Below are 13,616 nucleotides of genomic sequence, written 5' to 3'. Positions count from 1 at the left end.
GCATTTATCAGCTTTTTGAAAAAAAATTAGAAGGGTAAGTAGCTACTTGTATTAGAGAGGTACAGCTTGGAACGCTTAGCATATGAAAGGTAAAATAAAAGGTCAAATTTTATTATAAAAGCAAAAGAAGGTTTCCCAAATGGTATTGGCCCCTGGGGAAGGGTTTTTTTTTTTTTTTTTTGCAAATAATTTGATGAGCTTCTCCATATGACCTTTTTATGTTTTAATACCATTTTTAGTACTTAGTGGTGTTTGGCTATGATTGATTTGTGGCACAGATGACTTAATTTTATGGCTTTACAGTTTTAATCCCAGTTCCTATGTGTGATTATTTTTAATAACCTCATTAGTAATTTAACTATTTCTGGACAATTTTAGTGCTGGTGATTTGTTTTAATGTAGCAATAGAGATTTGAAAGCTTCCTTAAAAGTTATATTGCATATTTGATGCATGAATCTTTTAATGTTATCAGTGAACCTAAACGCTGCTGCATCTAGCTCGCCAAGATTACTTACACAACCATCATGCACATATTACTTCCTCATTTGGCTGAAGGAATAAATCATTTCCCTGCTTTCAAACTTGGACTTTCACAACTAAGCCCCACCCCCCTCGATTTATAAAAAATGAAGCAAGAGATCTCATTCTTTAGATTCAAAGTATCCTCTGTGCATTCCTAGTGAGAGGAAGAACCTTCTTGCTGTTAAACCTTACTTGATACCAACACAGGCTGTGGATCAGAAAGTCTAAATATCTGTAGTAATTCGTACTAGTGGTACTGGAGAGGAAACCGTGTGGCCAGGGATCTGTGGTTGTTTCTGAATGGTGCTTTCGTTGCTCCCGGGAGGGCTGGGAAATAGGAGCAGCACATCTGAGCAAAGTTGCCCTCCAGCTAAACAAAACTGTCAATTGCTGTATGAAAGGGATGTCTCCTAGGAACTCAGCTGTTCAGTCTAATGCTGCTCCTCTCATGAGAAAGGCTGGCTGCCATTTGTGGTTAAGAGACAAAATCGGCTTTTCGCACCCCATTGCCTGCGAAATCTGTAGAACAATGTGCCTTTAAGACTGGGATTTTCTAGAGTTCCTTTATTGAGAGCCATAACGTGACAAGGCCAAAGTAAAAGTTTGGAATGTTATATTACTGGCAAAGGCATTTTGCTCATGAAAGTTTTGACTCTGAACGTGTGTTCCTTTTCAGGCAAGTGGAGTGCTAGTAATCTCTCAAGGGGGCATGCTAGGAGAGTCAAACGCCCCTCTTTCCAAACTGGAAACATAGCTTCCACTTTCCACTTAGTTTCTATATCATTCCAAACACTAGGCTCTCAAAAACTTGATCTTGTTCTCTAAGATCAGCCGACTTGATCTGTGGCTTAGGAAATGAGATCCTCAGAGAGATGGCATAATGTGTTGAGAAGAAAATTAAAATTTAAAATTAAGATATCTCATTTGTTAAATGTTGTTTGGAAAGGCTGGTTGCATAAGCTTTATGTTCATGAAAAGTGCCTTACTATCAGTCTAAAATTTCTTTATCAAAGCACCATTTACAAAGCTGTCTTTGCTGTTACCAAATATATATTTAAAGCTTTTTTTTTCCTGTAAAGGTTGAGTACAAGATGCAGGTGGAGGAAGGAAGGGAAGCTTGCCTGTAAGACCTTTGCTTGCTGTTATGAATTGAGCTTGGCAAATTGTTGGCAGCTGGCATGATAATGAGTCTATTTCAATATAAATGAGTTTCATGTTATTAATTTCTGCCAGCTTCTGGGCAACTCATGAACTCCTTTTCAGCACTCAACAGCAGTTTAAGGAAGGGGAGGGGAGAGATAAACAAAGAAGAAGGAAGAGAACTAAAATGAAGCAGAATGTTAGTAACCCTTTTGCATTTGATGAGTCGTACAGAAGCAAAACTGAAAATAAGCAAGTAAAATGCAAGCCATTTTGTAGTTATTATTTTTCAGTGATCTTTGAAACATCAAAGGGCATCAATGGCTTTCCCCGCGTGGTTATTTCTTATGAGGCTTTTCCAGAGGTTCTTTATTTTAGTCTCAAAAATGGTTGTTATTCTAGGACTAGCTTTTTCAAACCCCAAAATCCCATGACACTGCTGGCAGAATTTGAACATGCAAAGAGGAGTACAGCACCATGCTGCTTAAAAGACTAAAATAGTTTTCTTTAGAAGAGAAAGAAGTTTGTGAAGGAAAGAAAAGGAAAGGAAAAGGAGTCCTAGCAACCCAACTAACTGTTATGTTGCTCATTCTGTCTGTCCGTTCTGTTGGTGAGCAGGAAGGAAGTGTGCTCAATAGAGCAGGAAGTCTCCAAAAGAGCCTATCAGGACATAGGAGGGGACTATCAGGAAGTTCCTAATCTAACTATGCTAAATACAAATCTCTGATATTCCAGCAGACACATTGCGCTATTTGAGAAGGGCACAGTTATATTATCTGCTTGTGGCCTGGCCCGGGACTCAAGTTAGCTTTGTCAGCACATGTGTTCAGCTGCAAAGCATATTGTATATATTTGGTGGGCTTGATTAGTTGGTGTTTCTCTGCTGCTCTCCTCCTTCCTTGTCATCATATGCTATAATGCAGAAGTGAGGAGTAGGTTTTAAAGGTATCTAAAAAAATTCATCCCTTAGCTACTTGAGAGTAGGAATATAGGTTCTAAGATGATGAGCAATATCCATAAAGCAGTAGGATATGCAAAAGACTGGTTCAGAATCCAGTCTCAAATGTGTTCAGCTGTTGTCTTTAATGAACGAGTTAGTACAGAACCAGCCTGTAAACAGATCTCCATTCTTGGAGTAAGAAAGCGAAGTGGAGATTATTATTATTATTATTATTATTATTATTATTATTATTATTATTATTATTATTATTATTATTATTATTATTATTATTATTATTATTATTATTATTATTATTATTATTATTATTATTATATCTGCCTATCCTCATAGTTCGACATTTAATTGTATGATTCCTTGTCACATAAGCCAGTTAAACCAGTTCCTTCAGTTGCTGCGCTTTTTTTGGTTCCCTCGGTGCAGAAACATTTCAAGAGAGGCATTTCTGCCCATTTTCTTTGATCAAGGCTAGTACAGAGAACAAATGAAAGAATCCATTAAGGTGGTATAGAAGTGTTTTCTTTCCTGGAGTTGGGGAGGGTGTCTTCTTTTTAGTCTGTCTCTTTCCACTTTCTCCCATCCATTAAAGCAGCGATCCCCAACCTTTCTGTGGTCGGGGACCACCTCTGGGGGTGGGGGAGAGCCGACGGCCCGGGCGACGAGCCCGCGCGGCAGCTGAGCAAAAACGTGCATGCGCAGTTACCGCGCATGCGCATTTTCACCAGCAGGGGTACTAACACGCATGCGCAGAGTTGCCGGGCATGCGCGTTTTCACCTCTTCCCTTCCCTCTCGCAGTGAGAAGCTAGCCGGGCCACGAGCGTAGCGGCTGCTACGCTCGTGACCTGGCGAGCTTCTCACTGCGGGGGGGGGGGGAGGCAGGCGTGGCTGCCGGCTGCCCGGTACCGGGCAGCGGAATGGGGGGTGATGACCCCCACGTTAAAGGATGCAAAGGCAGCATCCTTTAGAAGGAGGTAGCCTGCCTAACAAGAAGGTAGCCAGCCAGGCTTTTTCCTATCTGCGCTACCTCGGTTACTAGCGCCTTTCCTGTCATCTGAACACCTGGCCACAGTGATCCATGTGACAGTCACCTTCAGAATAGATTTCTGTAACTCGCTCTACGCTGGCCTGTCCTTGTGCTTGATCCAGAAGCTTCAACTGGTACAGAATGCAACTGCTAGGGTCCTCACTGCTACATATTGGAGGGCCCATATCCAGCCTGTACTGAGGCAACTGCACTGGTTGCCGGTTATTTTCAGGATCTGGTTCAAGGTTTTGGTTTGACCTTTATGACCTTACGCGGTCTGGGCCCGGCGTATCTGAGGGACCGCCTACCACCCTATGCTCCCCGCAGGGCCTTACCCTCTGCGGGTACAAACTTATTGGTCATCCCCGGCCCCAGAGAAGCACGCCTGGCCTCGACCAGGACCAGGATCTTTTTGGTGGAATGAGCTCCCGGAGGAGCTGCAGGCCTTGCGGGAGGTCTCAGCGTTCCACAGGGCCTGCAGAACGGAGCTCTTCCACCAGGTCGTGGGGTGAGGCCGTGCCGCATGGAAGAACTGGCCCCCCTTACAGCAGCATTAGCATACTTCATCTGGCACCCTCTGTCCTCCCTCCACCTCAAGTGGGTTACCAAGGGGTAGAGTAGATATGACCTGAGTTTTTACCACATCTTGCTCTATTGTCTGGGGATTTATGTTTTATATGTTTTATTGTATGTTTTTATGGGGAGAGGCGAGGAATAAAGCTAATAAATAATTAAAAATAAATAAATGTTAATACCAGTAATGTATCTCATGCCATGTATGTTATTTGAGTAGCAATCATGTTTGATGATATTTTAATCCCCCTTCTCATCCTAATAAATTCTGACATTTTAGCAGTGCAGAGGAGTGATCATAATTTACCTATTGTTTTGAGCAGTATGACTATGTTTTTTTTATTTATGCTGTGAAACTGCCTTGAGCTCTTGAGGGAAGGGTGGTAGATAGATAGATAGATAGATAGATAGATAGATAGATAGATAGATAGATAGATAGATAGATAGATAGATAGATAGATAGATAGATAGATAGATAGATAGATAGATAGATAGATAGATAGATAGATAGATAGATAGATAGATAGATAGATAGATAGATAGATAGATAGATAAATGATGTCATGTCTGAAGTCATGAAAGTAAAAGTATGTATTTAGTTTGGCTAATCCTTTTGGCTTTTTTCCTCCCCCCTCCCTCTCCCCAACCAGGTTTTTGGCATATATTCACAGGCTCCCACAAGGCAGTAATGGAGGCTTTGAGTGGCAAGTGGTGACAGATTCTACAAATCCAGCAACTGTTCATTTTGATAGCATTTGCAATTCTATACATCTCAATTTCCCACTTCACGGAGAAAGTAGTGCTGGGTACCAGTACTGCCTTGTAAGGTATGTCTGTTGAATGTATTTTGTACAGACCTTAGTTGACTGGCATGCAGGTTTTGGGAGGATAAAGTAATGTGTTGTTTATCATTATATAAAGCAAAATAATGAAAATAGCCATCTACCAACTACTGACAGTAGTCTTCCTTCCCCACTTTCCAGTACTTTCTCCTTGGAATTGCCTGCGGGGCATTTTAAGTATGTATTTTTCACTTTAAAATGGTCAGAGTGGATTGCAAAATGGATGGTTGCTCTACAGTCTTTTAACTTTTAAAACTGGAAAAGGCTGTATTGTTTTGTGAAATGTTAAAGAATATGGTTTATTTTGAAAAGGATATATTTTAATTAAAGAAATAGCAAACTGGAATAGTGAAATAACTATTGTTTTTCACTTTATCACATTCAAGAAACTGATGATTTTACTTCAGCAGATTTATTTGCTGAAGCCCAGCTCTGTCTGTGTCACACATATAGTGGATTTGGGAGCTAATACGAAAGCTGTAGAAGTAAATTCTGCCCTACCTTCGCTTGACCCCCTGTGTAGCTACTTCCCTGGTTTCACTGTTCCTCATTGAGCTCTAATATCAGAAGAGAGCATGGCGGGGAGGAAAGTATCTACGGGGAGAGGTGCAGGGGTGTGGGTTCTAATAAATAGGTCTGTTGTTGTCGTATGTCAGTTGAGTCTGAGAAGATCTATTTCAGTGGACAGCAGTTTCATTTTTGGAAGCAAAGGATATGCTATTGGTTGACTCTTGCCTCCAATTTTCACAGCCTTAAAAGCATAGCTTTCAGCAGAAAATATAGATCTGATGATAACAGCCTCCCACCAGAATCTAATTTTAAGTTTGCAATCTGTTGTCTTGCAAGGTGCTTCATATTTAATGTTGAAGTTTATGAAGTTCATGAAGCCTAAAAGGTCTAAATTAGTTTTAATTTGTCATACATCTTGCATACTTAGTTTGCAATTTGATAAGGAAAGAAAAAAGGCATTCTAAACAAGCAAAAGAATTTTCAGCTGTTGGAAGGGTAGGGTTAGAAAAATCAGCATTGATGGAAATCTTTGGTGTTTAGTTAATCTACAGCAAGATGGGCGATCTAAATAGCTGATAGTGTTGCAGCTAAGAATGTGAACAGTATACCAGGAAGTCCAAGCTTCAGTTCTCAAGGCATTGGCCACTGTCCCACACAGAGTAAAAGCATGCTGCAATTCATCAGGATTAAGGACACTCCACTCTCTATTCCATTGTGGCCATGATGTTTCCTATTATGTTGACTTTGACGTGAACTACAAGGAAACTGGTAACCCTCTCTTGTTGCCTTCATAATTTTAAGTTGTACCTTTTGTACTCATTTTATCAGCTATATTTTATCTGTTGTTAACCTAAGGGTGCCAGTCCCCAGTCTCCAGACTAAAGAGATCAATTCCCCTCGAGAAAATGGCAGCTTTGGAGGGTGAATTCCCAAGATGGATGTTCTGTGGCCGGGCAGGAAGGCGACAGATCAGGAAGCATTCCTATCTACCTTGGCTTGGGTGCAACTTCCTACCCACCTTGGCTTGGGTGCACCTCGCCCATAGCCAAGAATATGGGTGTGATCTTGGATGCCGCTTGGTGGAGGCCTAGGTCATCGGAGTAGCCTGCATGACATTTTTCCATCTGTTCCAGGCACAGCTACTAGCCCCTTACCTGTCCTTGGAGTACTTGGCCACAGTGATTCATGCAACAGTCACCTCCAGATTAGATTTCTGTAACTCTCTAAGCAGGCCTACCCTTGTCCTTGACCTCAAAATTGCAGCTGCTAGGGTCCTTACATCTTGGATGGCCCATATTCAGCCAGTGCTGAGGCAGCTGCATTGGTTACCAGTTGTGGCCGGGATCAGGTTGAAGGCTTGGTATTGTCCTTTAAGGCCATATGCAGCCTGGGCCCCACATACCTGAGGGACCTCTTGCCTCATGACCCTCGCGGGGCTCTTCGCTCTGTGGATGCTAATCTTTTGGAAGTCCCTGGCCTGAGGGAAGTTTGCCTAGCCTCAACCAGAACAAGGCCTTTTCATTCCTGACCCTGATCTGGTAGAAGGAGCTCCCGGGAGAGCTGAGGGCCCTGACAGAGCTGTCAGAATTCTGCAGGGCCTGCAAGATAGAGCTCTTCTACCAGATCTTTGGTTGAGTTCAGGGCAAGTAAGATCACGGGTCCCCCCAAGGCAAGACAGATCATTGGGCTTCCTTCCCCAGAAGCAGGCTGCGTTTGGGGAGGATAAGGAAGAAGATATTAGATTAATAGATTAATCTAAGATATTAGATTAGTTTACTGATTAACTGACTGGTTGACTGGTTGGTTGGTTGATTTTTAGCTCGCCACTCCCCCAGATGGCTTGTGGTGGGTAACAATGTTCATATGCCCTAGATAAAACCCCTTTAAAATTTCATTTAAACCCAAAACTATTAATCTAAGATATTAGATTAATAGTTTTGGGTTTAAATGAAATTTTAAAGGGGTTTTATCTAGGGCATATGAACATTGTTACCCACCACAAGCCATCTGGGGGAGTGGCGAGCTAAAAATCAACCAACCAACCAGTCAACCAGTCAGTTAATCAGTAAACTCCATAGCATTATACTACTGAAGTCCCTTCCCACCCTAGAAGTTGCCCACTCCCAGCTCCACCTCCAAAGTCTCCAGATATTTCCCAAACTGAAACTGGCAAGCCTGTGTTAACCATCCCAATTCCCACTCAGAAGAGAGGCAACGGGATATAAAATTCTCTAAATTCCCAACAGTAATGGGTACTAAGCAAAGTTTGTGGTAGCAAATGCATTACTCCTTGAAGAAGAAATACGGTTTTAAAAGCTATTTTTAGCTTCCCCACTTGATATAGATCGCTCTTAGCTTAGTTTTGCAGGAGTGGGAAAGCTTTCTAAATTTTGTATGATCTTGTCCATTATTTATGTTTTTATAGGGTTCACTGCATTTGCTAAACTGGTAAATTGCATCCAGTTGTTTTAAGCATTGGACAAGTAGCTGCTTGTTCTAGCAATGACTTTCTTTATATCGGGTCATGCTAAACTCAGTAGCTTCTCAGTATTCATTCTTTGTATTCATTGTTTTTCAACTGACATAAAACAGCAATCTTATGTTCTTGAAGGTGACCAATAAGCTCCTAAGTGAAATGAAGATTTGGTTGCTTCAGTGGAAAATGTTCTTGTTGGATCTCATTATTATTATTATTATTATTATTATTATTATTATTATTATTATTATTATTATTATTATTATTATTATTATTATTATTAATGTTTTTATCCCGCCACTTCTACGAAGGCTCATGGCGGCTAACAGTCGTGGCAAATTCCTAAGTCTCAACTGTAAGAGCACACAATCAGGAAGCTCATTCCACAAGTTCATTCTCCCATAAATAGTTCTAAATTGCAATTGGTTGAAAACTGGTAAAAGGATAGATTTTCTTTTCCATTTCAATATATTTTATTAAATAAAACATAAGGGAAGTAGGGAATCTGATAACTGCTTTGGAACTCAACCAAATATTGCTTGTGGAAATGCATGTTGGGTCTGATTTAAGGCACAGTTCTTGACATGGTAGTCAGTTCTTGACATGGCCTTCTTGCAGTTGTAGATATTTTGGGTTTCTTCAAAAAGGTTTGGGAGCATTTTGTTCAGGTGCCCGTACAATTGGAGCCCTTCATCCACTTTGCTTGAGGCTTGAGGTCAGCAATTTTTATGACATTGGTTCCAAAACAGCCACTTCAGTCTCTCCCACCTCCAGAAAAAGCTCCCCATAAGGAATAATGGAACCTGAATAATTCTGGAATCCAAGAGAAACAGGAACCAAAATCCTGAAGCAGTATTGGGAGATCCAAATACTGATAATTATGCCCTTCCTGAAATCTGAAATCAAAAGTATCTTTCTCTGCCTTAGGATACATAGCTACTCAGTGGTTACTGATTTATTTATTCATTCATTCATTCATTCATTCATTCATTCATTCATTCATTCATTCATTCATTCATTCATTCATTCATTCATTCATTATATTTATATAACGCCCTCCCCGGGGGTTCAGGGCGGTTTACATAATAACACAAGAACAATACATGGAACAGTCTTATAAAACATTTGGGTAACGGTGCAATAATAACATAATTGTAAACATATAACATTATAATTGTGTAACCAATAAACAATACAACGTTGCAACATACAAACAGGTCCAGAGTGTATAGGTGGTGTTCTGAGGGGGGCAGGGAGCAGGGGCCCTTTGGTCGCTGTTGGTTATATATATATGGTTTCAACCGAATGCCTGGCGGAAGAGCTCCTCCTTGCAGGCCCTGCGGAACTGTTTAAGCTCCGTCAGGGCCCTGATCTTCTCCGGGAGCTCGTTCCACCAGGTGGGGGCCAGAACAGAGAATGCTCTGGCCCTGGTTGAGACCAGGCAGACTTCTTTAGGGCCAGGGAACTTTAGCTGGTTGGTAGCAGTGGAGTGCAGGGCTCTTTTGGGGGGCGTAGGCAGGGAGGCGATCCCTCAGGTACACTGGGCCCTGACCGCGTATGGCCTTGAAGATAATTACCAGAACCTTTAGTCTGATCCGGAATTCAACTGGCAACCACTGCAGTTGTTGGAGAATGGTGTTGCAGTGAGGATCCTGGCCGCTGCATTTTGAACCAGCTGTAGCTTCCGGGTCAAGACTAAGGGCAGGCCTGCGTAGAGCGAGTTACAAAAGTCCAGTCTAGAGGTGACTGTTGCATGGATCACTGTGGCTAGGTGTTCCGGGGCCAGGTAGGGCGCTAGTAGCTTGGCTTGGCGGAGGTGGTAGAATGCCAGCCGCGCTACTTTTGTGATCTGGGCTTCCATTGTAAGGGAAGTGTCCAGAATCATGCCTAGGTTCCTGGCGGAGTGAGCCATAGGGAGCTGCACACCATCCAGGGTAGGCAGGCGCGCTTCGTCACATGGGCCCTTCCTACCCAGCCACAGGACCTCCGTCTTTGAAGGATTGAGCTTCAGACAACTCTGCTTGATCCATCTCGTCACTGCTTCTAGGCAGCTGGCTAATGCTTCTGGGGGAGAGTCAGGGCGGCCATCCATCAGGAGGAGGAGCTGGGTGTCATCTGCATATTGATGGCAACCCAGTCCAAACTTCCGTACCAGTTGTGCAAGAGAGCGCATAAAGATGTTGAATAGGATAGAAGAGAGGACCACTCCCTGTGGGACTCCACAAGTAAGTTGTCGGCGGTCTGATGTTCTTTCTCCTATTGCTACCCTCTGTCCACGTTCCCGGAGGAAGGAGATCAGCCGTTGAAGGGCTGTTCCTCGTATTCCGGCATCGATGAGGCGGCGAGCTAGTAGCTCATGATTGACTGTGTCGAATGCTGCTGAGAGGTCTAGTAATATCAGCAGTGCCGACCCACCTCGGCGACGGAGGTCGTCCATCAGGGCAACTAGCACTGTCTCTACCCCATGGCCAGGCCGGAAACCTGACTGGGATGGGTCTAGGACCGAAGCTTCTTCCAGGTATTCTGTCAGTTGGTTTGCAACTGCCCTTTCAATCATCTTCCCCAGAAACGCTAAATGCGAGACGGGTCTGTAATTGTTAGGTTCTCGCGGATCTAGAGATGTTTTTTTCAGCAGTGGGCGTACCACAGCCTCTTTCAATCCCTCCGGGAATTCTCCTGTTGTTAGAGATAGGTTGATTATCTCCTGGAGGGGGCCCATTATCTTTATGCCAGCTGTTTTTAAGAGCCAGGATGGGCAAGGGTCTAGTGGGCATGTGGTTGGCCTTTCTGTTGCTAGTATCCTGTCCACTTCGGTCAGCGTGAGTCGTCTGAAGTTACTCATAGTTTTCTCCAAAGACGGCCAAGGGGCCTCTAGTTCACTTTTTGTTTCTAAGGTTGGTGGGAGGTCGTGGCGGAGTGTCGAGATTTTGTCTGCAAAATGCCTCGCAAATGCCTCACAGCTGATGTCCAATTGGCTACTGTTTTGTTGCCCTTCAGCCCGGGCAGTGAGGGATTGAACTACCTTAAACAATTGAGCCAGGCGTGAGTCTGCAGATGCGATGGTAGCCGAGTAAAAATTGCGTTTTACTGACTTCACCGCCATCTCATAGGCCTTCATCTGCATTCTATAAGATGTTCTCGAGGCTTCGTCACGAGTCTTCCTCCAAACTCGCTCTAGCCGTCTCAGTTCCCGTTTCGTGTTGCGAAGCTCCTTGGTGTACCAGGGGGCCCGCTTGAGACGGGGCCGGAGAGGGTGTCGGGGAGCTATCTCATCAATGGCAGTCAGCAGTCTGTCATGCCAGTCGTTGACCAGGCCATTGAAAGAAGTGCCGGGAAGCATTGGTTCCCGCAGAGCGTTCAGGAATCCAATTGGATCCATAAGTCTCCGCGGGCGAGCTAAAATTTGATGCCATTCTTCTCCACTTGTTTCTCAGATGGTCAGCTGAGTCACAGGGAGTGGGCAAGAATGATACATCAGTGTTCAGGAGGGTAACTTACTAACCTCCACGTGGTTGGCTGAAGTTTTTGTGTGGTAGGAGGAATACACGTGGGAATACACTGGTGATTTAGAGCTGGGCAAAAGCCCCTGGAAGTACATATTTTAGAGGGTGGGCTCCAAATCAGATAGCTTTACATTAAAAAGATTAGTTGCAGCAGCACCTGACAGATTTTTCTTTGCCACCTAGCAAGCCCTTTTTTAAGAGCCTCTTGTGGCGCAGAGTGGTAAGGCAGCCGCCTGAAAGCTTTGCCCATGAGGTTGGGAGTTCGATCCCAGCAGCCGGCTCAAGGTTGACTCAGCCTTCCATCCTTCCGAGGTCGGTAAAATGAGTACCCAGCTTGCTGGGGGTAAACGGTCATGACTGGGGAAGGCACTGGCAAACCACCCTGTATTGAGTCTGCCATGAAAACGCTAGAGGGCGTCACCCCAAGGGTCAGACATGACTCGGTGCTTGCACAGGGGATACCTTTACCTTTAGCTTTAAGCCCTTTTTATTTTATACATGAGTGCATTCCTCACAATCATTTGGCCACTGAGGAAGACCCCTCAGTGTAGAAACACATTTGGTCCATTCTGTGTTGGTCTATCCCATGTGATGCTTTTAAATTATGATCATGTTTTAAATATGTTGAACTAGTGCACTTTATAAAATAAATATTTGAACATTTAAAAAAATATTTTTGCAGCTCAACCGTTGGGTTTCTAACTTTTTTGTTTAGGTTGGGTTTTGGTTTCCCCTTTTGGTTTTGCATAAATAGAAAAGTGAAATGACCGTGTATTATCAGCAATGCAGCATTCTGTATTATATCGTCAGCCTTCATCTGTTTCTCAGCATGAGAGAATGCAGCTATGTAGCTGTGATCTTTACATACTGTTTTCTTTAGTTTTAGATCTATTTGATTATTCTGGATGACTGGTTGGGCTGTTTGTTGACTGTTTATGCTGATATATTCTCAATGGCATTTGTTTTCCAGTGAAGAAGACTGGAAAAGAGAGAGATTTTAACTAACTTGGAAAATTGAATATTAATATTTTACCACTATATTATGGGTTTCTAGATATCTTTAAAAGGGGAATCCCTTAATGACAACGGGAAATGAAGATGAATTGTATAACCTTCAAATTCTGAAGGGTATAACTCTTGCATATAAGGATTGCATATAAATCCTCTGGAATTCTGTATCTCTTAACACATTACTAGTGAGTGGTCAGATAGTAGGGGAGTGATGCTACCTGTGCAAAGCTAGTAGCCAGCCCGGACTTGGCCTGCCCAGGCTCCGCCATGGCCTTGTCTGGTGCTGCGGAAGACAGATGTAGAAGCATACCCAGCCAGTTCTTACCTGGGGAAATTGCCTTTGCATAGCTGCTGTCAGAAGCAGAGAGGCGAGAGAGGGAGCTGGTGACGGTCACTGAGTAGGGAAAGAGGGAGCTGAAGGCAGCCACAGGCCGAATGAGGCCAACAATGTCATCAGCCAGGGACAGCCTAAGGAGAGCAGTTCCTGTGGGAGGCAAGCCCCAGTGTTCCTTGCCGTCGTCTGGAAGCCAAGCATGGGGCTGGAAGAGGAGAGAGGAACAACATATATCTTGCATATCTTTTTTTTTTTGGGGGGGGGGTCTTTTCCTACAGAGAAACAAACATTTATCTGGACAGGGTTATTTTCATTATTTATTTTAAGGACAGAGTTTATCTTGGTGTTGCACACATTGGTTCAATCTCTTTTCACTCTAAATTGGCTCTTCTGTGTAACCTATGCGGTTAAAACATTCATTGATTTCAGCTTAATTTGCTTGTGAATTATGCACAGTAGGGATGTCTTGTGCACAGTCATGTATATGAACACTCAAAGGCAACATTTCTTAAACAATTTCATTCCTGGGTCAGTCACTTGGCAAGTCTTGTCTTGTATGTAGAAAAGCAGTCTGTAACACTGTGAACTGTTCAGCTATTGGTCTGCGTCTCATTTTTTATCAGTAATTATACTTTGGTCTTAATTAATTCCCCATTTTCTAGGTTGATACAGAAGAGGATAGTCTGTGTATTACTTATAACCTGATATTGTTAAACAACAA

The 13,616-nt window shown here is 43.1% G+C and overlaps 1 protein-coding gene across 19 annotated transcripts in view; it reads left to right on the top strand.

Moving 5' to 3' along the window:
* Positions 1-13,616, top strand: part of TIAM1 (TIAM Rac1 associated GEF 1) — a 243,876-nt gene that overhangs the window by 138,173 nt on the left and 92,087 nt on the right. For 9 of the 19 annotated variants that reach the window (XM_077342528.1, XM_077342525.1, XM_077342519.1 and 6 more), the window contains one exon: positions 4,870-5,046. The exons of the other annotated variants lie outside the window; for them this stretch is intronic. The gene's annotated coding sequence lies outside the window, so the exon portion shown is untranslated. The remainder of the gene's footprint in view (positions 1-4,869; positions 5,047-13,616) is intronic. 19 annotated transcript variants of the gene reach the window in all.

Source organism: Paroedura picta, chromosome 6, assembly GCF_049243985.1.
Source record: "Paroedura picta isolate Pp20150507F chromosome 6, Ppicta_v3.0, whole genome shotgun sequence".
NCBI lineage: Eukaryota > Metazoa > Chordata > Lepidosauria > Squamata > Gekkonidae > Paroedura > Paroedura picta.
Note: the sequence above shows the minus strand (reverse complement) of the source record. Positions and strands in the feature narration are given on the sequence as shown.